General features: G+C 44.0%; 1 protein-coding gene across 2 annotated transcripts in view; it reads right to left on the bottom strand.

The window, feature by feature from the left end:
- The window catches only part of PDE10A (phosphodiesterase 10A), a 453,343-nt gene that overhangs the window by 41,286 nt on the left and 385,723 nt on the right, over window positions 1-26,334 (bottom strand). The gene's annotated exons all lie outside the window — the stretch shown is intronic.

The following is a 26,334-nucleotide window of genomic DNA, read 5'->3' as shown; positions in this document are numbered from 1 at the left end:
TTGCTTTAGCTACTTCAGCTAAATTGGCTTTTTTGAGAGAGCAAAGCATTAGAACAGAAAAGTTCTAAATATTTCCTTTGCAGATAGAACTTTTTATGCTTTTCAAAAAACCAGTGTGATGAATAGTAGATTATGTGACCTTATCCAACAAGTGGGGAGTGAAAGTGTGCAAATGGGCTTTAAAACGACTTCAACCTGATAAGCACAGGCACAACTACATTATGGACAAACTGATATATTTCTTTTAATATACTTAAAATCTAAATTATCTTTACTATAATTACTGTATATAATCACAAATACTGTAGATCATGGTTTCCAGTTCCAGGTGCAGGGGGTTGCGATGGGGACTTTGTATACCCCATCGTATGCCAACCTGTACCAGGGGGGCGGGGGGTGGGAAAGAACCCTGTTTTCAGATGAGGGTGCGTCAATATACCTCCTCAACATCATACTCTGGCAGAGGTATATCGATGATGTACTATGGATGAGCTCTCTGACTTCATGACATTTATTTTGGTTAATCAATTTAACCTGAAATTTATTATGCAGTCGGATACGCAGAATATTCCATTTTTGGACTTACTTTTATTCTTGAACTCTACTGGCTCCATACATAGTAGCCTTTATTGGAAAGTAACCGCTGAGAACATTATTCTACACTATTCCAGCGCCCATCCCCACTCCCTGGTACACAGTATGCCCTTTAGCCAGTATCTTAGGATATGTCGGAACTGTGAAAGGGAGGAGGATTTTGAATTAGAGGCTAAAGCCCTCTTTTAATGGCTCAGATTAAGGGGCAACAACAAGTACTTAAAAAGGCATATCAAAGGGCCAAATCTCATTCACGTGAATCCTTAATCTTTAAGACTGGAACTCCAGACAAATTCTACTACCAGATTAATCACCACTTTTAGTGCACATCAGGATTCCTTCCGCAATTTGGTCACCCAAAATTGGAAATTCTTGGCGGAAGATCCAGTGATTTCAAAATATGTCTCCAACAGACCAGAGAAAGTCTACTGTAGATCCCTCTCTGTTAGAGACAATTTAGTTCATAGTCATTTGACAGTGCCCGATATTCTGGAGGGTCCTACAGGGGGTAATGGTACATATCGAGGCGGCAAATGTGCCCAATGCCCATGTATCATGGAAGGTCCAGGATGTTCACTACCTAGATGGCTGATTGTAAAGCCAGAGTTGTGGTATATCTAGCTACTTGCGCTTGTGGCACTTTCTATATAGGAGAGACCAAGCATACCTTTGCCAGACGTATACAAGATCATTTGTATTACTTGGACGCTGGTCTCCTATATACTCTAATTTATAAACACGTAGGCCTCAATCATAGTTTTGATCCATCCTTTATTTCATTCTTTGTATTGGAGGTCATTCCCAAACCAGAGAGAGGCGGGCATTTTTATAAAAAGAACCTCCAATAGGAGGCCAAGTGGATTTTTAGCCAGAAAGCTTTAAATTCCCCAGGTATGAACACAGCCCTCTCTTTCAAATCCTTTCTATAGTTATTTGCTAGTTTGACAATTAGGATCTTTCTATGTTATTGTAGTGAATTTTTCTATATATTTTTTTATATATATGATCATATCATTGTATCAATGGATGTTTATATTTATTATTTTTCAATTATTTCTTTTCATTTTATTATTATTTAAAAAAAATATATATATATTTCTATATCTGTTTTTCACTATCTTATTATTATTTTCATTCCCTTCTTTTATGCTGCTCCATTTTTGTATTTCTATATTTCTATATGCATTTGTTAATTGCTAAAATATTTATTGGTTGGCTGGTTGTGGTAACTTCTGTGACCACTGGGGGCAGACAATCTCCTTGTGGATATCATCTATTGTTGCAGACATTTGGGTGCCCCTGGTGGACGAGGAGGTTACCCTCCCCCTTTTTTCATCTATGGGGAAGGCAGTGCCTGTGCTTTGCATCCCACACCCGCGGCTTATGTTGACACCGTTTTCATATGTGGGCGGGACTTACGTATGCGTTCGCTTCTGCATGCAAGCACATGGGGACAGGGGCTCTTTAAAAAAAAAAAATGTTTTATTGTTCATTTTACTTTATTCTAGTTTGACATTTTGTTCCCCAAAAATAAATTTTTTGATCACTTTTATTCCTATTACAAGGAATGTAAACATCCCTTGTAATAGGAATATGGCATGACAGGTCCTCTTTACAGTGAGATATGGGGTCAATAAGACCCCGCATCTCACCTCTAAGCTGGGAAGCCTGAAAAAAAAAAAGATTCTGGATTTGATCGTATTGGCGAGTCGGTAGAAGCACCGGAGGGCGGCGGGAGGGGGGGGGGGTGTCTATGGCTGGGTATTGCAGGGTATCACCGACTATGGCTGAGTATGGCTGGGTATCTCAGAGTATGGCGTTGCAGAGTATTGCGTTGCAGAGCATTGCAGGATATTGGCGGGTGTTGCAGAGCATTGCAGAGTGTTGCAGGGTATTGGCGGGTGTTGCAGAGCATTGCAGATTGTTGCAGGGTATTGGTGGGTGTTGCAGAGCATTGCAGAGTGTTGCAGGGTATTAGCGGGTGTTGCAGAGTGTTGCAGGGTATTGGCGGGTGTTGCAGAGCATTGCAGAGCGTTGCAGGGTGTTGCAGAGTGTTGCAGAGTGTTCCAGGGTATTGCAGAGTAATGCAGAGTATTGCAGGGTATTGCAGAGTAATGCAGAGTATTGCAGAGTATTGCAGAGTAATGCAGAGCGGAATTCTGGGAGGACGTCATATGACGGCCTCCCAGAGTTAAGAAACCGCCCTGTAGCCGTCATTCGGCTATAGGGCGGTTGTTAAGTGGTTAATCGCCGCTAATCCCCAGCTGACCCTTGCCAGAGATTAGAAACCAATTATGGTTTCCGAATTTAAGACCTTTCTGGACCTATCCCTCCTCATAGGCATAACTAAAAAGAGTGAGTTGCGGTCATATTTGTCCACTGACCCAAGTCACCATACGCCCATGTCCTCTGCCTCCATGACCAGGACACGATACGAGTAGAACTTGCGGTTCATGCACTTCAGCGACAATGAACTCGTCCTCGGAGGTGCCCTGGATTTGATCAGGTCTACAAAATTCGGCCCCTCGTAACCACGTCAACCAACATTTTGTAGCCATGTTTACTCCTGATCAAGTTATCTGCGTTGATGAGTCCCTGATTACGTTTTCTGGCTGCTTGTCTATCAAACAGTATCTTCCCAGCAAGCGTGCCAGATACAGGGTCAAGATGTATAAGCTCTGTGACAGAGCAACAGGCTATACATATAGTTTTATGGTTTACGAGGGAAGAGATAGTCACGTAGAGCCGGAGAATTGCTCAGACTACATAGGGAGCACTGGCAAGATAGCGTGGGGCTTGGTGTCACCCTTATTCGGAGATAGCTACCACTTGTACGTGGACAATTATCACATAAGCGTGCCACTTTTTGTGGAAATGGCGCATGTGGCACCGTGCGATCTAATCGCCGGGGGTTCCCCCAATGGCTTGTAGAATCCCGACTTAGATGAGGGGAGAGAGCCTGCTTGAGGTGTAATTTGTTAGCAGTGAAGTGGAGGGATTCACAGAATGTTTTCGTTCTGTCCTCGCTTCACGCAGATATGACGGTCCAAATTCCTACGGCGACTGGTGTTGTGGAGAAACCCCTCTGTGTCCATGAATACAACCTTAACATGGGAGGGGTGTACCTCAATGACCAGTTGTTGGTGCAATACCTAATTGCCCATAAGGCCAGATGCTGGTACAAAAAAAACGCCTGTTTATTTCAATTGGCTCTGAATGCTTTTGTGCTATACAAAGCTTCTGGACGGACAGGATCCTTCCTTAAATTCCAGGAAGAGCTCGTCACATCCCTTCTGTTTCCAGACGGTGCTTTGGCCCAACTTTCCAACGCAAATGCAGTGAGTCGGTTTCATGAGAGGCATTTTCCTTATGTCCTCCCTGGTACCCCTACCCAAAGAACACACCAAAGAAGATATTGTGTCTGCAGAAAAAGCAGATTAAGGCATAACACCCACTTTTATTGTCCCTCCTGTTCTGACCAACCTGGTCTCTGCATCAGTGACTGTTTACAACGCTACCATACACTAGTTGAGTATTTGCGTAGGGTACAGCACCACACAGTCCTAGGCACACTAACACAGGGTCTCGAAACATGTGATGGCCATCACATTTTGAGAGACCCCAATTTTCAACGTTCAGTTTAGAGTTTTTTTTTTACAGTTTTTATAAGTGAAAAAAAAAAAAAAAACACACAAAAACACAAAAAAAAAATCTAAAAATAGTTGTGGTTGTATTTTTCTTCTCTCTCTCTCTCTCTCTCTCTATTGTTCTCTCTCTTATGTTTGTCCTCCACTGTCCGCTCACTGTTGTTCTATATCTATCATTCTCTCTCTTTTATTTTTACTATGTTTTTATTGTATTTGCTTTGCAAGTATGGTATGCTATACTGTAATGTTTGTTTTATTGTTAACCATCATTTGCAGCACGAGTCTATTTATCTTGAGAGCAACAGCGTTTACTTTACTTCCACGATACATAAAGTCGTGACTCCAGTGCTGTCGGAGGTGATTTCACCACATTTAAAAAAAATAAATAAAAAAAATCATATATGCCAAAGCATGGGGGGGGGGGGGGGGGCAGGGGTGGAGGAGCGATTTGCTCCTAACATTAGGGGCGGATTGCCCCCATGCTTCACCATATTTTATTTAGGCACAGATTCCAATGTTTTTTTTTTTTTTTATATACCGTATTTTTCGGACTATAAGGCGCACGTAAAAGCCTAAATTTTCTCCCAAAAACGACCGTGCGCCTTATAATCCGGTGCGCCTTATATATGACCTGTTGACATCGCTGGAGTTCTTTGTTAACAGTATCTGTCAGATGGGCGCGCATGGAGTCACAGATCAATAGGGATGGAGATTCGTGGAAAAAGCCACCCGGTCTCTTGACGTAAACCTTCGGACTATAAGGCGCATGTAAAAGCCTAAATTTTCTCACAAAATCGACCGTGCGCCTTATAGTCCGATGCGCCTTATATATATGGAAATATCCATTTTATCAGCCGGTCGTTGCTAGTGCGCCTTATAATCCGGTGCGCCTTATAGTCCGATGCGCCTTATATATGGAAATATCCATTTTATCAGCTGGTCGTTGCTAGTGCGCCTTATAATCCGGTGCGCCTTATAGTCCGAAAAATACGGTATATTATTGTATTTGCATTGCAGGTATGGTAAGTTTTACTGTTGTACTGTAATGTTACTTTGTTTTATTGTTTTCTTGTTGCAGCACAGGTTTATCTGTACAGCAACAGTGTTTGCTCCCACGATACATAAAGCCATGGCTCCAGCGCTGTTGGAGGTGATTTCACCACCACAGTTAAAAAAATAAAAATAAAAAAATAAAAAAGTGCATGCATGCCCATCATTAGAAGTGGTTAGATGAAGGGCGGTATTCTAATTGTGGGCATACCCATCAATCAATCTTTTTTACGTTCAGCCCACAGACTGCATGAAAAAAAGAACATTACAATGTATGCCCAACAAGGACCAGCAACGTACTGGTATGTTGCTGGACTGAGTGGTTATACCAGAATGATGCCCCCCCCCCCCCACCACCATCTTCCATAGTTTTCTCGTGCTCTCCTGTCCCAACAAGGACCCTGAGAATGCAGCCGGCGGTTCTGCCAGCTAACCATAGAGCTGATCAGAGACCAGAACGGCTCCAGTTATCTCTATGGTCTAAAAAAACGGAAGCTATGAGCATTTCATGACTTAGGTTTTGCCGGATTTAAACAGCGTCATTGGGAAATTGGCAAAGCATTTTGTCACACAGATTTTGGTGTGGTCAGATGCTTTGAGGGCAGAGGAAAGTTTTAGGGTCTAATAGACCCCAATTTTTTCAAAAAAGGGTACCTGTCACTACCTATTGCTGTCAGTGGATATTTACATTCCCTGATATAACAATAAAAAAATAAAAATAAAATGAAAGGAACAGTTTAAAAATATAATAAAAAAGCAAAATAAACAAAAAGCACCCCTGTCCCCCTGTGCCCATGCGCAAAGGCAAACGCGAGCGGTGGTGTGGTGTCATATGTAAACAGCAATTGCACCATTCATGTGAGGTATCACCATGAAGGTCATATGAAGGGCGGTAATTTTAGCCGTAGACCTCCTCTGTAAATCTAAAATGGTAACCTGTAAAGGCTTTTAAAAATGTACGCAGTTTGTCACCACTGCACGTTTGTGCGCAATTTTAAAGCATGCCGTGTTTGGTATCCATGTACTCGGCATAAGATCATCTTTTTTATTTCATCAAACATTTGGGCAACATAGTGTGTTTTAGTGCATTAAAATTAAAAAAAAGAGTGTGTTTTTTTCAAAAAAAAAAAAAAGATTGAAATCTAAAAGGATTATCAGATTTAATGTTGCCCAACCCTGTGCTTCAGGGCTGAGTTTGGTAAGGGGTTTTGTGCACATGTGGGTGGTGTATGGTGGCATGTATTGATGGAATCACAACCTTTGCACTATATGAAGCATGGTTTAATGTGAGCACGTTATTTCGTGTTTTATTTAGTGTACCGTACATTAGTTGTGGTAATAATACACTATTTTAGTTCTTTTCGTTGACTATAAAGTGTATTATTTCTTTAGGTTGTTGTGTTAATACGTCCATGGTATTGGCTCACACTAATAAAGGCTGATGCATGAACTAATCAATGTATTACTATTTAAGAAGCAACTCCACTTTCGTGGGGGAAAAAAAAAGTAAAAAAAATAATAACATATACAATTACTGCACAAGTCATATTATAACTGAGCGTTATTAAAAATCACCTTTTATTTTCAATCTTCTAGAAGGGAATATTTTTTTCTCAACAAGAGTGGAGTAATTGGTGTGGGAACCAACTCAGGATTCTCTTTTCTATCAATTCACATTTTTCTCTTTTTTTTTAAATGTTTAATATAAATATCAAACTGACCTATATAATTTTTCTGTTTTAAGCCCTGGAAGATTTGCCGCCTAATGACCAGGCCATTTTTTGTCATATGGCACTGCGTCACTTTAACTGAAAATTGCACAATCTTGCAACACTGTACCCAAACAAAATTTACGTCCTTTTTTCCCCACAAATAGAGCTTTCTATTTGGTGGCATTTGATCACCTCTGCGGATTTTATTTTTTGCACTACAGACAAAAAAAAAAAAAAAAAAGCGAAATTTTGGAAGAAACTAATAATTTTACTTTTTGCTATATTAAATATCCCAAAAAAATATTCCTCACATTAGTGTCTACAAAATAGGGGATTTATTTATGGCATTTTTATTATACATTTTTTCTTTTTACTAATAATTGCGGCAATTTGCGATTTTTATCAGGACTGCGACTTTGCAGCAGACAGACTGGACACTTTTTTGGGACCATTGACATTTATACAGTGATCAGTGCTAAATAGCCACTGATTACTGTATAAATGTCATTGGCAGGGAAGGCAATCGAGGGGTTAAATGTGTTACCTAGGGAGTGTTTCTAACTGTGGGGGGATGGGACTGCCTGGGGGAGAAGACCGATCGTTGTTCCTAAGCAGTAGGAACATCAGATTAGTCTCCTCAATCCTGACAGAACAGAGGTCTGTCTGTTTACATTGACAGACCTCCGTTCTGTCTCTCTTAGGAGCAATTGTGGGTGCCCTGTTGACATCATGACCTCCGGGTATGCACATTGGCTCCATTGTCGTGCCATGGGCACGCGCACGCACCCCCTAGTGCTTTTAATGTGCCTGAAACTGCATATAACTGCGCCGGCTGGTCCTCAAGTAGTTAAAGCTGAACTCCAGATATTCAGTCAATCCGTAATACGTGCTAGCATAATATAAGTTGAATCCAACGGGGTGCATGCCACCTTGTGGACTTCTCTCTTTAATTCACAGCGCTTTCGAAGTACAGCTATTGCTACACTCGGAGCTCTAAGACTTGGTTCACACATATGCGGCCACAGTTTCAGTGCAACAGTGTGGTGTGGTTCTGTTCACTGATTCAGATGCAAATTTTTACCTGAAATTGCACCTGAACCAGACCCAAAATTGCACAGGACCCTTTTTTAAAACCGCACCCGCACTGCACATGTGTGAACTGGCTCCATTGAAAGCCGGACCGATTCACATGTTATGCAAATTGGATGCAGTTAAAAACGTCTTCTCACACAGCACTTCTGCCTGCTCTTTCCCTCCACTGTTCATTCATAGGAGTCCTTGTGTTTTGTGAATGAGTTCACATACCACAAAGTACTCCATGATTGGGCAGGAGAAGGGGAGGGATCATCTGGAGCTGAGATCAGAAGGTCTAGTATCAAAACAAAGTATGAGAGCTATGCTCCTGGAACTCAGTAAAAATAACTGAAGGTAAGGCCACAAGGTGGCATGCACCTCATTGGACTTAACCTCTAGTAATCCAGAACATTTTTCAAAGTGGCTGAATTCCTCGTTCAGTTTAAAGTATATGTTACCCTAACATTTCATATTCCTGATGTGTGCCCATTGTACTTTGTACTAAAATACCCTGTTTTCTTGTTTTGCTTCCTTTGTATGAAATACCTGGTAAGTCTGACATTTCAATTGCTTTTTTTGTTTCAAACTGATTATAATAGGCATGGCAGCACATTTATCCCAGTGTGCTCAGTTTTCTGACTGTGCTGGCACCACAGCCTGCTTGCAAATGAGCAAGGCTTGTGCTGACATGCTCCCCTGTACAACTCTTCACAGGGAAGTTCAGTGTACTGCTGTTTCTCTGGCTTCTGCTGACACGTTCTCTCTAAGTCTTCACCTCCAAGCACTAATGCAGCTGAGAAGAGAGGTTATGCAATCACTTATAAAAACAAAGGGTATTTATAATGAGATTATATATATACACACACAATGTTGTGAACAAGTATTTGCCCCCTTTCTGATTTTTTATTGTTTGCATATTTGTCACACTTAAATGACTCAGATCAAACAAATATTATTACCGTATATACTCGAGTATAAGCCGAGATTTTCAGCCTCTTTTTTGAGGCTGAAAGTGCCCCCCTCGGCTTATACTCGAGTCATCGCTGTCTGCCCGCTCGATCAGCGTGTCGAGCAGACAGACAGCGGCCATTCTGATTCAAAAGCCGCGCCTCCGGCTCCCCCTTCGCCTGTGATAGGCGGAACACTGAATTTCCCAGCAGCCTGTGTTCCGCCTATCACGGGCATCTTCTCATCCTCGTACTACGGACGAGGATGATACGACGTCCGTGATAGGCGGAACACAGGCTGCTGGGAAATTCAGTGTTCCGCCTATCACAGGCGAAGGAGGAGGCGCGGCTTTTGAATTTTACAATGGCCGCCGACGAAGAGGGCACGGGACGGAGGCAAGGCAAGGCACGGCACGGGACAGGACAGGACGGGACGGGACGGGACGAAGGCAAGGCACGACACGGGACGGATGCTCGGGACAAAGGCTCGGGACACAGGTAGGCTGGACACACACACACACACACACACACACACGGATGGAGACACACACACACGGATGGATGGATGGATGGAGACACACACACACACAGGGATGGATGGATACACACACACACAGGGATGGATGGATGGATGGATGGAGACACACACACACAGGGATGGATGGATGGATGGAGACACACACACACAGGGATGGATGGATGGATGGATGGAGACACACACACACAGGGATGGATGGATGGATGGACACACACACACACAGGGATGGATGGACGGACACACAGGGATGGACGGACACACAGGGATGGACGGACACACAGGGATGGACGGACACACACACAGGGATGGACAGGCATGTCTCACCCTCGGCTTATACACGAGTCAATAAGTTTGCCAGTTTTTTTGGGGGTAAATTGGGGGCCTCGGCTTATATTCGGGTCGGCCTATACTCGAGTATATACGGTACACAAAGACAACCAGAGTAAATACAAAATGCAGTTTTTTAGATGATTTAATTTATTAAAACAAAAAAGCTGTCCAAACCTGCCCGGCTTTATGTGAAAAGGTAATTGCCCCCTAAACCTAATAACTGGTTGTGCCACCCTTGGCAGCAACAACTGAAATCAAACATTTGCGATAACTGGCAATGAGTCTTTCACATAGCTGTGGAGCAATTTTGGCCCACTGTTCTTTGCAGAGTTGTCTTAATTCAGCCACATTGGAGGGTTTTCTAGCAAGAACGGCCTGTGTAAGGTCATGATACAGCATCTCAATTGGATTTAAGCCCAGACTTTGACTAGGCCACTCCAAAACCTATATTTTGCTTCGTTTGAACCATTTGGCGGTGGACATGCTGTTGTGTTTTAGGCGATTGTCTTCCTGCATAACCCAAGTGCACTTGAGCTTGAGGTCACAAACTGATGGCTAGACATTCTCCTTTAGGATTTTCTGGTATAATTCAGAATTCATGGTTCCATCAATTATGGTAAGTCGTCCAGGCCCTGAAGCTGCAAAGCAGCTCCAGACCATCACGCTACCACCACCATGCCTGATGTTGGTATGATGTTCTTTGGGATAATAAAAATGTTTTTTGGTGTTTCTGTTCTTTTTTGTCAGCAGTGGCTGTGGCCTTGGAACGCTCTCATGAATGCCATTTTTGCCCAGTCTCTTTCTTATTTTGGATCATAAACACTGACCTTACCTGAGGCAAGTGAGGCCTGCAGTTCTTTAGATGTTGTTCTGGGTTCTTTTATGACCTCCTGGATCAGTCGTTGTTGTGCTCTTGGGAGTGATTTTGGTTGGCCGGCCACTCCTGGCAAAGTTCACCACTGTTCCAAGTTTTCTCCATTTGTGGATCATGGTTCTCACCGTGGTTCGCTGGCATCCCAAAGCCTTAGAAATTACTTTGTAATCCTTTCCAGACTGATACATGTCAAAGACTTTGTTTCTAATCTGTTCTTGTATTTCTTTAGATCACGGCATGATGTATTGTTTTTTTAGATCTTTTAGCGTGTTTCACTTTGTCAGACAGCTTTTAGTTAAGTGATTTTTTGATTCAACAGATCTGGCAGTAATCAGGCCTGGGTGTGGCAAGTGAAATTTAAGTCCGCTTTCCAAAAAATTGTGGTTAATCACAGTTCATTCATGATTCAGTATGGGAGGGGGGCATTACTATTTCACATAGGGCCAGGTAGATTTGAACAGCTTTTTTCCCTTAATAAATAAAAATAGTATTTTTAAAACAGCTTACCTGTAAAATCCTTTTCTTTGATGTACATCAGGGGACACAGCGCCATAGTAATAACTATGTGGGTTATATCGGCATATCAGGTGCTGGCACGCCCCTTAAGGCGTGAACTTCCCCCATATAACCCCTCCCATTACTGGGAGTCCTCAGTTTTGTAGCCAAGCAATCAAAGTGTATAAGAAGAAGAAGAAGAAGAAGAAGAAGGGAGGGACCTCTGTGTCCCCTGATGTACATCAAAGAAAAGGATTTTACAGGTAAGCTGTTTTAAAAATCCTATTTTATTTTCTTACATCAGGGGACACAGAACCATAGTAATAACTATGTGGGATGTCCCATAGCAAAGCAACTGAAGGGGGGGACAGAATCAAGGAAACAGGAGGCCGGAGGACTCATACTGCAGCCTGCAGTGTATGCTGTGCCCAAAGGCAATATCCCCTTTACCTTTAATATAGATTTGAAAAAACTTGGATAAACGTCTGAACCAAAGACCAATGTTGCGATCTTACAGATCTGAGCCATAGAGGCCTGATGATGCACCACCCAAGAGGCACTAATCGCCCTGGATGAATGTGCTCTTAATATGAGAAGGAAGTTAGTTCCAATACTCTTATAGTAGAAGAAATGGCAAGCAAAAAAGATTATCTTTCTTATCAAAGAACCAAGAGAATTTCTCCTAAGGTTCAAATGGCTGATTTAACAAAGCCGACCAGACCAATTTTAAATCCTAAGGATTTAGAGGTGCCTTGATAGGGGCAATAAACCATGTTACCCCCTGAATAAGTTACGCACCAAGAGTGGGAAGCAAGAGGCCGTAGGAAAAGACATCAACACGGCCTAGATCTGGCTCTTGATAAAAGTCAAGGCCAGCTTCATATCAGATCCCTTATGCAGGAATCCTGCCTACTGACATACTTCCTGGGGGTGCCAACCCCTGGATCCATACCAAGAACCTATGCCTTCCAGATTCTATAGTAAGTGACTCTGGAAGCCAGCTTCCTGGCATTAGTCAAAGTAGACACTACTGAAGGAGATCACCCACAATCTTTTATAGAGTGGGATTCAACAGTCAAACCTGTTAAACTCCTTGTCCGTAAAGTAGGATGAAATACCGGACCTTGTGCAAGAAGGTCTGGCTATAATGGCAGAGTCCAAAGGACTTCTTCAAATGCCCTCCTTATGATCTCGATAAAATCAGATCTTCTGGGACCCGCTGGAGCCACCAGAATCACCTCCTTCTGTTCCTGCTTAATCCTGCGGAGAAGGCGCAGAAGTAGCAGAGCTGGAGGAAATGCATAGATCAGTGAGAACTGATCCCCTGGGAAGACTAATGCGTCTGTTCCGCCTGCTAGGGGACCCCGTGTTTGACATAGAGTTGTCGACCTTACTAATGAATGTGGATGCAATTAGGTCCATGTCCGGAGTACCCCATCTGACATATTGCTAGGAAGATGTCGGGGTGAAAAGATCATTGTCCTGGAAATAATTGTTGACGTCTCAAGTAGTACGCCTGAAATATTAAAATTGCAGATTGGCAAGGAGTGTTGTGTTCTGCCAAAGCTAGAACATTATTCACCTCTTTTTTATTTTTTTATTTATTTATTTTTTGATGTAAGCCACCGCCATGGCTCTGTCAGCCTGAATCCTGTCAGGACAGTTCTGTAATCTGACCGCCAAGATTCTAAGGCCAGATGTACTGCCTGAAACTTCCAACAAAGTTGATTGGCAAGGTCCTCTAACCTGGACCATCTCCCCTGGACAGAATGTAGAAGGCTGGCATCTGCTGTTAACACCTTGCGGGATAAAGATTTTCCCTCCTGCTGGATAACAACCACCAATTTAGGCTCTGACCTATGTCGAGAGCCAAGCGTATTAGAAACAAACAAGGCCTGAATCCTCTTTATTCCAGACCAACAGGATGGTGTCCTGAAGCAGTCTTTGAATAATACTCTGCGTAAGGGACGGCCTTGAAGGAGGCCACCATTTCCCCTAAAAATCTCCTGCAGCCAAAATGAAGGAATGTTCCTTTCCTGATAAGTTGAATTAGTCCTACAATGGAACCAATTAACGTCTGGGGTAAGAATACCTTCTTCTGTATGGTATCTATAACCAGCCCCCAAGTAACTTCCTTGATGGTTTTAAGGAGAATCTTCCTAGGCTGAGAATCCAACCTAGAGATTTCAGCTATCTACAGCTGAGATCAGACTCTGGTTTTAGACCCGAGACTGAATGATCTATACAAAGTAGATCTTCTGATAGGCTAGGACCGCTATGACTTGAGCCTTTAACATGGCTAAAGGAGGTGCCAGAATCTGTGGCTAAGCCGAATGGCAGTACCGCGGTTGATAAAATATTTTTTCATTTTAAACCGCAGAGATTTCTGGTAAGTGGAAAACTTTGGCACATGGAGATATGGAACTCCTCTCCTTGCAGGATGGACACAGCCAATCGAATTATGAAAGGATCGGATGTTTAAGTGCCGATTCAGAGATCTAGAGTGGGTCTTACCTCTCTGCTTGGCTCTGGGACCTTAAAAGGTTTGAGCCAAAAACCCCTGTTCCACTAAGGGAATCTCTGATATCACTGACTGGGATAACAGCTGATCCAGAGAGCAGAAATAGACACTTCTCTTCTCTCTGCTTTTTCTTCTTCTTTTTTTTTTTTTGAGGAGACGGACACTTTTGCATAAGATTGCCGCATCAGCAGCCCCAAGGTCCCCACAGGCAGCACCCAAACCCCAGACCCTCGGATCAAAAGCCAACTGGGCAGTCCGGGCTCTTGAAACTCTAGATGTAACCTAGAGGGAAAAAAAATAAAGAATTCTCAGAAATCACTCTGCTCTTAACATTGTTCCTGCCAGACTTTGAGAATCGCAGGACCTTTCCCCTCACTCAAACAAGTGGGGGTGCTCCTTCATGAGAAGGCCTTAGCATTCTGCTTGATGGGCTTTCTGCCCCCGAGATCCTGGTGCTGCCCCTGGGAACTTTCTCCTGAACCCGATGATTGAGACCGTTGAGACTGCCTAAAGGCAGATACCCAGGCATAGGAGAGGCTGCATGATTAAAGGAGAACTGTTTGAACCTCCTTTTACTGGTAAAGAGAGCTTTACCCCTTTTGGATGTACTTATCTACTCTAAATAGTCATACCCCAGGAAGGGACATAGACTGGCTAAGGGTTTTCACCTAGTGCTTCAGTTGATCAATATCTCAGCCATGGACCTCTGCAAAAATGCACTAGTCCAAGTATAAGCCATAGGGCTTAAATGATCGAGTCCTTCATAGCATCTGTGAGACACAGTGTGTCAAATACACCAGCCCCTTGTCGGGCCTGCTGATCAGGCAGAACTTTCAGGTAACTCACACCTGTTCCCTAACCCTCCTTGGAGTCCACATTGCAATGCATTGGCTTGACTCAAAATGTGCTTCACCACAATAGTGGAGCAGATGTTAAGGGGTTAATGGACTGAGCTACTCCAATTGCAGCCAGAACTGCAAAAGACATCTTGTCTTTAAAAGGAAAATCCAACCTTAACTTGCTGGATCCTTTAACATCAGTGCATTATTCACTGGACATGTGAGACTCTGCTCACTGAGGTGATTGCAGCATTAATAGCTGGAACCCCCCATTTCTTTCATAAATATGTTCCCATTCAGAATACATAGCTATGCATTTTTAGTGCTTTTTGCATCTTGCAGATTTGCACTACAGAACTTGTTCCATAGGACACCATGTTGAATGGACTCCCAGGTGGGGGAGGTTCAAATGAACCCTATTAGAGGTAGATACCTCAAGAGCCTGTGGCAGGCAACAAAAGGGTTAAGTAAGGGAGTAGACAAACACCTGACTTGTGTGGCTACTCCCTCCCTGTTAGGAACCTCTGAAGAGGAAACATGTATCTTCCAATATTTGGGAAGAGCTACCTGATCCCCATCACCTCAACAAAAGGGCCCAGAGGACTAGATGGGAATCTGCTATGTTTAGTCCTACTATGCAGACATCATAGCAATAATCTTTTAAATGGTAGAAGAAAAACCTGTTTGTATGAAATACAGGGACAGAAGTGTTCTACTCTTGATGGCTTCATCTGATTGGCCGTATTTTGCTTTTTACCTCCCGGGGAGGCAGACATTCTTTTGGAAGGGTTTGTTGTATACCATTAACTTCTTAGAACCCTTAGCAGGGTTCCTGGTACCTTTGTCACTCGTAGCTTACAGTACAAAGCAGAGGCAGTACCAGAGAAAGAATGTTACACTTGCTAGGCTATAGTACAGTACAATAACTGCTATTAATCCTAGCTATACAGTACAATGTTGTCAATCAAAAGGGAGATGCCTGTGTCATCAAACCTGCCAGCAACCACTCTGCTCTGTCTCTCCACCGCCAGACTAAAGCTTTTCCTGCATAGCTTAAAATACTTCCTCCACGTGTGGCCGGCGTCTGACGCTGTTTAGCCACGCCCCCAGCGTGAAAACCCCCCCTTTCCCTTTCAACTAGGGAAGTGTATGAGTGCTGGCAACATGGCGGCCGGCGGCGGGGGTGGTAAAACGGCCGCAATTTGCCCCAAAAGAGGCAGTGGGCTGGCATCCAAAGGAACAAAAAACGCCACTCTGGGGGCCCAGGAATTGACCGGACCCCCCTTCATACCTGAGGGCCTGAGCTGGCTTGAATGAAGAGGAGAGTGGAGCTTCTGCTTTTTCCAGCGTCAGAATGGTGAGTGCTCAATACAGCCTCCAGTGGTGACCCATAGACATGACAACATAAATACATGGAAGGAGAGATTCCTTGCAGAAAATCTCCCCTACCTTTCCGCCGCAGGGCTTTATCAGAGATAAAAAAAAAGCCCAATCTTCACCCTTCACGGTAGGCTCTGAGACCTTGAAAGGAAACCTTCAGGAACAGGGGTACACTCAGGTAATCCCGCAATCCTGGACCTGGGAGAAGACCCTGCCAGTAAACTCTTATTGGCCTTACTACCAAAAAGTACTGGATCCCAGGGCCCAGCTTAAAAGCATTTGCAAGCAAAACCTTGTGTCTTGGGATGACAAGGCCCGGGTACCGTTCATTTAGTCCATTACGGAGACATCAGAACAGATCCGGCCAGGATGGCTTGCTCGCATCAAAGGATTACTGCCCGTGGAGCTCAGTACACACATCCTTACACGTGCCCAACACCTTAGACACTGGCGAAAAAAGGAGGACTCCCAGTAATGGGAGGGGTTATATGGGGGAAGTTCACGCCTTAAGGGACGTGACAGTGTCCAGCACCTGATATGCCGATATAACCCACATAGTTATTACTATGGCTCTGTGTCCCCTGATGTAAGAAAATAAATAATAATTAAAAAACTGCATTTTGGTTTTACTCAGGTTATCTTTGTGCAATATTAAAATTTGTTTGATGATCTGAATCATTTAAGTCTGAGAAATATGCAAAAAAACAAAACAAAACAAACAACTCTTAGTTGTGCCGTCCTGGAAGATGAGAGTACTGGAGAACCCGTCTGCTCATAAGCCATTTCTATGGTTTGTCTGATCCACCTAGCCACTGTAGATCTAGATGCCGCTAAGTAGAACCAAAAGGAGACTCGACTTCCTGAAATCTTTCACTCTAAGTATCTCAGCAAACACCTACTGACATCTAATAACCTATAATTTTCTCTCCCTCATGTTTCGGGTTTTCACAAAGGGAGGACAAAATGATCTCTTGAGATCTATGAAACTGGGATGCGACCATGGTAAGATATAGTGGGTCTTGTCTCAGCACCATGGTATCTTCCAGTTCTAACGGGAAAGGCCCCTTAATTGACAGGGCCTGCTGGTCACTTACCCTTCTGGCTGTAGTAATGGCCAGTAAAAAGCCTAACTTAAAGCATCAAAAATTTTATTGAGATCTCCTCAGTTGGTTTCATCAACGGCTCCAGGACCAGCGTTAGAGTGCATGGTGAGAATCTATAAATTTTTACGGGGGTTAACCTCTCCCTTGCTAGTATAAATCTCTTAATCAGCGGCTGCACTTTCAGGGTGTTCGGGGCAATCACCCGATCAACCCCAGCTTGTAAGAATTCAAGTACCACTGGTACCGAAGGATTAGAAAACTCTCTATCCTGGCACCAGTGTGAGAAAAAAATTCCAGATTCTCGAGTAGATCTTCCTAGTGACCGGTTTCTGGCTACCTAGGAGGGTCTCAATTCCTCTATCAGAGCATGCCTTGTCCCCGAGAATCTCCTTCTCAAGAACCATGCCATCAACTTGAAGAACCCCATGTCGGGGTAAAGGACTGGCTTTTGTAGAAGGAGATCCTGTCTGGGCAGGAGACGGAGTGGAGGAGAAACCAACCATTTTCTCAGAGTAGCAAATCATGTCCTCTTTGGCCACCATGGGGCTGTCAGGATCAGCTTGCACTCTGAGTGGGCCAGCCTCTGTAGAAGGTGGCTTAGGAAATCTGCCACCACATTGGCGGTCCCCTTTATTTGGACCGCTGATATGGATTGAAGGTTTCCTTTGGCCCAATTTAGAATATCCAAAGCCAGGTTCAGTAGTGTCCTTGGTCTCATGCCACCCTGATGGTTCAGATAAGAGACAGCTATCACATTGTCTGACAGGACTTGGACTTGGCCTGACCCACCGCAAGGAGCTCCCTGTGGTTGGAGGAGGCCCTTGCTTGGGTCGGGGGCCTAGGATCAATGTGCTTGGAGGTCCCGCAAGTGAGCGCCTCAACCCCATGCGCTGCATAGGTGGTAATCCTTATAAGGTTCCACTGGGCCCAGGCACAACCCAGCGTGGGCCTGTACTGACCCAGCCACCAATTTAGGGAGGCCCTTACCCTTTCGGGAATGGATACCCTTCTGATCAGTGACTCGCTCTGTCCTAGGAGGATAGTAGGAAAAACTGCAACTCTCTGAAATGGAGCTGAGTGCAGGGAACCACTACAATAAAGGAGGTCATCAAGCCTAGGACCCTCAAAACCTGTCTGTGAGAGCAGTCCCTGGGTTCCATTAGAGAGGAGACTGCTGTTACCACTTTTAACCTTTTTTCCTCTGAGGGAAAATTTTCTGAGCCCCTGCATCCACCAAGTATCCTAGGAGGATTTTATTTGGGATGGTATGAGAGATGATTTTCCCGGTTCACTATCCAGCCCAAGTTCTTCAAAGTGAGGATCACTCTGTCTAGGTCTGCTCTCACTTGTTCTAGAGACTGCTCATAGATCAGGAGGTCATCTAGAAAGGGTATAAGGGATACCCCTTGTAGATGCAGGTAAGCTACAACCTCTGCCAGAACCTTTGTGAAAACTCTTGGGCTTGCAGTTAATCCAAAGGGAAGAGCTCGGAATTGTATCCCTTTGCTCGTAAGGACTGCAAACCTTAACAGGGATCGGTGTTCCCGGGCGATCGGAAATGGAGATATGTGTCCCTCAGATCTATTGTGGACATAAAAGCATCCTTCAATAGATGCTTGCGCACAGTGTATATGCTCTTTATCTGAAAGCTCTTGTCACAAAAACCTGTTCAGCTTTCTGAGGTTTAATATCAGACAAAGTTTCCCTGATGGTTTTTGAACTACAAAAACATGGGAGTAAAATCCCTGGTAGTGCTCTTCCGATGGAACGGGACGATCACCTGGTTCGCCAATCCCTGCAAGTTCCTTGGATCCTTGAGGAGATGGGTCAGGATAAAGTTTTGAGGGGGGGGGGGGGGGGAGAGAGAAGTTCCAGCCAATATCCCTCTGTCAGAATCTGTAAGATAGAGGCTTTTCGGAGATCTTTCTCCCTGAGGGACAAAGCGAGAAAGTCTCCCCCCTACCCCGACGTTGGTGTCAATTTGACTGCTTGCTGGTGTCTTTATGTCCAGAAAAGAGCAGGCGACCCTCCTTTATGCTATTTCCTTTCCCCCACCTTCTATTTGTGTCCTTCTTGGCCTTGAATTAGCCCTGGTTGAGGGGGGGGGGGGGGGGGGCGGCACGAAAACATTTTTTTGCCTCTCTCCTGGTTCTTACCAGGAACTTTTTCCCCTTCTCCGTCGATCTTGATTAGACCTGATCCAAGGCAGGCCCAAAAAGCTGGGAAACCTCAAAGGGCAATCTGCAGAGCCGTGACCTGGATTATGGCCCCCTTCCCATGATTTAACCCACATGGCTCCCCTTTTGGCATTAAGGAGGGCCGCTGGCTTAGCCGTGGTCCTGACAGTTTCCACTGCTGCATCTGCTAAGTTACATAGTTAGTCAGGTTGAAAAAAGACACAAGTCCATCTAGTTCAACCACAAAAAAAAAAAAAATAATAATAATAATAATATCATACAATCCCATATACCCAATTCTATACCCACAGTTGATCCAGAGGAAGGCAAAAAACCACAGCAGAGCATGATCCAATTTGCTAAAGCAGGGGAAAAAATTCCTTCCTGATCCCCTGAGAGGCAATCGGATTTTTCCCGGATCAACTTTACCTATAAATGTTAGTACCCAGTTATATTATGTACACTTAGGAAATAATCCAGACCCTTCTTAAAGCAATCCATTGAGCAGGCCAGAATCACCTCTGCAGGGAGTCTATTCCACATTTTCACAGCTCTTACTGTGAAGAAACCTTTCCATATTTGGAGATAAAATCTCTTTTCCTCTAGACGTAAAGAGTGCCCCCTTGTCCTCTTTGTTGACTGTAAAGTGAATAACTCAACACCAAGTTCACTATATAGACCCCTTATATATTTGTACATGTATGCCCCAGCCTTGCTTATTATCTCTAGAGAGTCTGACTTCTTTGGAATTATTCCCTCTAGTAACTTGGCTGGAGTGCCTGACCAGCCAAGCATCCACATTCCTTGCTATGCAGGCCGACACCAAGGCAGGAGCCATGGCTGCCACATTGGCACCCACACTCTTCGCAGTAGCGTTTCAGCCCTTCTGTCCATTTGGTCATAATGCTACCTTAGTTCTCAAAAGACAAATCAGATTTATTAGAGACCTGTTACAGGGCTGCATCTAACTTGGGGGTCTTGAAGAACTTCTCTTCTTCTTCTTCCCCCAAAGGGAAACCTCCTTTTCCAAGTTTTGAGCTTAAGGACCTTTCTCTCCAGGTCCTTCCACTCTCTCAAAATTACCTCCTTGAGAGTTTGATGAACTGGGAATACCTTGGACTGAGGTATACTCAACTCCCTGTTCATCTTATCCCGGGCTGTTGCCTGAAGTGGAGGTTCCGGGATATTCTCAGAGGCATAGATTGCCCTGAGTAACTTCTCTATGTCCTCCACAGGAAAAAGGCATCTATTAAGTCTAGGACTATCACTATCCTGGTTCTGAGAGTCTGAGTTTCCCCCCCTCCTCTAATGAGCTTTCATCTGACTACTCCGGATCCTCAAAATCAACTATTCTCGAAGTGAAAGAGGAGGGAGGCTTCTGTGGGGTTCTCAGGCTTCTGCCGGATGTACCCCCTTGAGAGGAGGTACCTTCTCTCTAAAGGACAGAGTCTCTGCCACTACTGCTAGGCCATTCTATAGATGCTATAACCGTCTGCAGAGATTGGAGCGTAGAAAGCATCTCTGACTGTACTGTAAGAAAGTCCCTCATAATCTGTGAAGTTTCCTTTCCCGACAACTTCTGTATGCATCTGTAACAAAAAGGTTTTTACATGATCTTGTGGGAGCTTTTCATGTTAATACCCACACCTTTTTGTTCTAGGGGGAGGAGGGTTTTTGCCTTTAGCCTTGTGGGCCCCTTGAGCAGATCCACTGGGTTCTAAGGAGATAAAAGACAAGACCGCACCTATACTTTAACAGTCTGTACGCTCTCTCCTGCCCCCCAAGAGGTGTGGGTAAGACCCCTCTTAACCCACCACCTGCCAGACAAAGGAGGTCTCCTTCTGGGTTGTAGCCACCACTGTGTCCTCCTCTCTTTCCATTCCTGGTCCCCACTAGTTCTGTTCCAAGAAGCCATGCTGTGAGGATCCAGAAGGTAAGAAGGGCCTGTGGGACCTCCGCCTGGCTCCACCGGACTCTAATGGCTAGGACGCTGACCATTTTGCCGGAGTCCCGATGCTGGAAGGATTGTTTGACCGTTAGTGTCTTCAGATCCGCCATTTTGGCATAGACCGGAAACGGAAGTGATGCCGCCCAGAAACGGAAGCAGCGGCATCTTGCTCCACTTGGTCAGAACGCTCACTAATATCCCAGGAGTGTTTGCAGCGTTCCCTATGGAGCCACAATTGCGGGGAAAAAATGCCGTCCACCCCTCCAGTGGCCTGGACTCCAGCTGACCCTCCGGCCCCTTTAGCCCCCATGCACTTGGTCTGGGTGGAAGACAAGGGACAAGGTATGTGCCAACAGGAGCTCTGGGATACCCCTCTGTGCCCAGGAGGCTCCTTGCCGGGGAATGCCTCCAGCCATTGGGGCCCCCTGAGAAGGGACTGAACCCTCCCCGGGTTTGGTGTCCAAACATAGCCCTCCCTGGGTTTGGTGTCCAGCTCCCGGGGGGGACCGTCTGCTACAGACTTCAGGTCTGACAAAAATAACAAATGTTTCGCTGCCAGGAAACAATCAAGAACTGAGGTGCAGGGGGAAGGGAATTGCCTTTTAACCTCATGTGTTGATTGTGTTTCTTGTCTGGTGGACCAGTCATTTCTCAGCTGTGCCATCTTGGAAGATGACTAGAGAAAATCAAAATCAAAAAGGGGCAGATACTTTTTCACAGCACTGTGTGTATATGTATATACATACATACAGTACATGTACACAAACTTTTTGCCTTGCATTTAAACTGAACGGGTTGTATTACAAGGTAAGGGTTCACATATACTTTAACCACTTCAGCTCTGGAAGGTTTACCCCCTTCATGACCATGCCTTTTTTGTGATACAGCACTGCGTTACTTTAACCAGTTACCAACCAGCCCATACCCAAATGACAGCTACAGGGCGGTTCGATAACTCTGGGAGGGTTACATTGACATCCTCCCAGAAAACCACTCCCGCACGCCCCCTGGGGAACGCACACGGGAATATCCGTGCTCGTTGGGTTCAAGGGACCCGGCGCAACACAGATTGCATTAAAGGGCCAATGGCGGCGACCCTTTACCACGTGATGGCTCTGTCCAATGACGGAGCGATCACAAATGCAAACAATGCAGGGAAACAGGGTCATCAGGAGTTCATTGCTCTTCTCTCCTCACACCGATGCAGCGTGAGAGGAGAGGAGAGCTATCGTGTGCCCAACTGAGTTTTTATATATATATCAGTGCCCAGCAGTGCGGAACAGTGCCACAACAGTGCCACAACAGTGCCCAATAGTGTCACATATGTAATTTCTGTGTATTTGTTCCTATTATAAATAATTGAAAACACGTGGCGCTAAACCAAGTGACTGTTAAACCACTAAATATTATACTACAAGGTACATCAAATATAGCTAAAAATAAAAAATGGTATACATAAATAAAAAAAATAAAAAATTAAAAAATTATTAATAGTAAATAAACATTAAATTAAAATAAATAAGTGAATAAGTGATAGTTCACACTATACATTTAAACACTCCTCAGGGAGTATTGCAGAGCATATGCAGTGTTCATACAATGTTGCAAAAGTCTGTGAGTCTCCAAAACATATTTCACTTTAACAAGCAATATTGATCAGTGTTTTTTTCTTTCAAAACGCCTTTCCTTCACCATACCGCTGTGAAATGCGATTCCTCTTCCCCTTATGTGAATTAACTCACAGACTAAATCAGCCTCACACTCAAAGTGTTTGGCAGAAAAGCGCTTTCCAAACCCTTTTTGCAGGGATGTGGATGACAGGCATACAATCCTTCACTTCAGCGGGAGAAAAGCTGACCCAATTGACACTTTCATAGACAGTGCTCTCATGAAATAGAAAAAAGGAAATGCTCCCATAGCATGATACCGTAAAAAAAAACTTTTAATCACACATAAGAATATTCTCTTAAGTTACACTCACATTTAAAAACTTGTAACCACGCCAAATAAGTCAAGCCACAGCACACTTTAACACAGCTGATTTCCAAAGCATTGGTGATTTTTAGCGGACCCAGGGTATGCCAGACACACTGTTTAAATCTCTCACCGCTCCTTGGCCTCGCCAGCACCTTGGTGAAGATAGACGTGAGCCGTCCGATGATTCCTCTCACTCTCAGTTACCTAGTAGCCCGACATGTTTCATCATTCACCTTGTAGTATAATAATATTTAGTGGTGTAACAGTCACTTGGTTTAGCGCCACGTGTTTCAATTATTTAAAATAGTAACAAATACACAGAAATTACACACTATTTTAAGTGGCTGCTTAGTGGGGAAGAGATCTTTTGCTGGAAACAGAAAAAAGGGGAGAAAAAAAAAACTGCGCTACGGAATATTCAGGATCAAAAGTGGTCAGAAGCTGCAATTCTAATGTATACCAAAAATACACAAGTGAACGTAAGAAAAAAAGTGAAACTGCGCTTAACCTCAAAATCCCAGAATAAACAGGATGTGTGTATGTGTGGAGTCAAAAACAAAATACAAACTATAAATGTTGTGCCTATGAAATCACCTCCAAATATGGCACATATACATATATGTGCATCTATGTGCAACACTACTTCTCTCAAGTGAAACACAATGACGTATTATCGATGTGACAAAAAAGAAAGAAAAAAACACTGTGTAGTAAAAGACCAATAAAAAAAAAAATTAAAAAAAAAAAAACATTTTTTTTTTCATTGGTCTTTTACTACACAGTGTTTTTTTCTTTCTTTTTTGTCATCTCAGCCCCAAAAGGATAGGGTCCATGCCAGCCTTCCCTATGCCCTTCAAAACCCCCCATGGCTTGCCCCTAACTCTGGAGCAGCAAATAACCCCCCTTTTACCGCCCAGCCAGGCGTCCAGGTGAACACCAATGATTTTGTCATGCTTGATTTTTTTCGCTCCGTGAAGTCTTACTATTGTCCATTGTGGACCAGTGCAACCTCTATGCACAGCAGTACATAGTAAACAACCCTGATTATAGTTACGCCTGTCCCTTTGAGTGGAGGGAACTTACTGTAGAGGGATTCAAAATTTTCTTAGGCCTAACTTTTACTATGGGACTCAAAAAAAAAACTAATTGTACTTCTATTGGTCTACCAACCCCATCCACCACATACCATTCTTCTCATGGATTATGCCAAGTTCAAGATACGTTATGATTTTGCAGTTCCTCCACTATAATGACAACAGCCAATGTCCTCCCTGAAATGACCCAGCTTTTGACAAATTATTTCAAATTCAGCCACTCCCGAAAAGAATATATCCGTGGATAAGTCCCTTGTAAAATTCTCAGGCAGGCTGGGCATCAAACACTTTATTCCCAGCAAAAGGGCCCGATATGGTGTAAAAATGTACAAACCTTATGACTGAGCCATGGGGTACATTTACGTCTTCCGGGTGTACGAAGGGAAGGACTCCAAACTGAATCCCCCTGAATGTCCAGAGTATATTGGAGCCAGCGGCAAAGTTGTCTGGGAGCTTGTCTATCCACTCCTTGGAAAGGGATACCATCTTTATGTGGATAATTTTTATACAAGCTTGCCCCTCTTCAACAATCTTCACTGGAGAGACAACCCAGCATGTGGTACAGTAAGAGCCAATAGAAAGGGCTTCCCACAAAAATGCGTCAATGAAAGGCTACGACGAGGGGAGACGGCGTCTTTGCGGAACCAGGAGCTATTGGCTGTCAAGTGGAGGGACAGAAGAAACGTCCACATGCTCACGACAATCCTTCAAGATGAAACGGCCCAATCCAGAAACCAGCTTGTATCTATGACTATAATTTGTTTATGGGGGGAGTGGACTTCAATGATCAGATGATTGAACCCTATCTTACCACAAGAAAATCCCGTCATTGGTATAAAAAAAGTGTCCATTTATATTTCAGTTTGGCCATGTATAACACTTATGTTATTTACCAAAAATCTACTGAGACTCCCGTATACTATCTGCACTACCAGGAAGCCCACCAGAAAATATTTACTCTGATGCCATGAGCAGACCACATGAATGCCACTTTCCTGAGAAACAACCCCCTCCCCATGAAACAGGCCCCAGACGTCAGAAGAAATGCCGGGTGTGTGCCAGAGGAGGAGTTAGAAGAGACACCACGTATTATTGTCCCCAATGTCCTTCTGAACCAGGCCTCTGTATAGGTGAATTTTTCTGCCGTTAGCATACTTCTCTACATTAGGGAAGTATGGTAAATGTAATTCTCATTTCCTGTCATTTTCCTCCACACCCCTTATGCCACTGCACTGAACTGTACATACCTCTGCCTTCTCTGGAACCGACCCTGGCCTGTTATACGACCAAGCTTCTGCCGAACGCTAAACTGTACCTACATCTGCCTGCTCTGGAGCTGACCCTGGACTGTCTGACCACGTTTTTTGCCTGCCTCTTGGACTGATCATTTACCCTGCTATAATAGTAGGAAAACAGGGGTCTCACATATGTGAGGGGCTCCAGAAATGTTTTTTCTGGATGAAAAATTATTATTTTTTAGTTTTCTCATTCCCAGATTAGGGTCTGGAGACTTGGAGGCTTCAAACAGATGTGGGTAGGAGAAGCCTCTACCCCTATCCCCATTCTTTCCTGGTCTGCTATATGGACCATGTTCCTCCTTACTACCAGGACCAACATTTTGGCACTGCGTGCAATGTCTTCACTTGCACTGACCCTGGACTGTATATGGACAGTATCACTGCCTGTACTGACTATGGACAATATTCCTGCCTGCTGCCTGGAAAATTCCATTCACTGTCGCTGACCATGTCCCTGCTTGTTGCCTGGATCAGGGCTCTACTCCTGTGGACAACTGCACTGCTAAAACCACAGGTAAACTTTTGTTTACCCTTTGCTCAGCAGAATGCATTTTGGGGTGTGATCCTTGGTATGTTCATGCTATGTGTTAGAAATATGAAGGGCCTTGAAAAATGTTATAGATTGTAAGGAAATTAGATGTGTAATTTATGCTCCTAGAACGCCCAAATGTGCTACTTCAATTTTGGGACTCTGTATGTGGCCAGGCTGTGTAAAAGTCTCACACATGTGGTATCA

This window comes from Lithobates pipiens, unplaced genomic scaffold, assembly GCF_037356315.1.
Source record: "Lithobates pipiens isolate NorthernLeopardFrog02 unplaced genomic scaffold, aLitPip1_a1.2 Scaffold_18, whole genome shotgun sequence".
NCBI classification, from domain to species: domain Eukaryota; kingdom Metazoa; phylum Chordata; class Amphibia; order Anura; family Ranidae; genus Lithobates; species Lithobates pipiens.
Note: the sequence above shows the minus strand (reverse complement) of the source record. Positions and strands in the feature narration are given on the sequence as shown.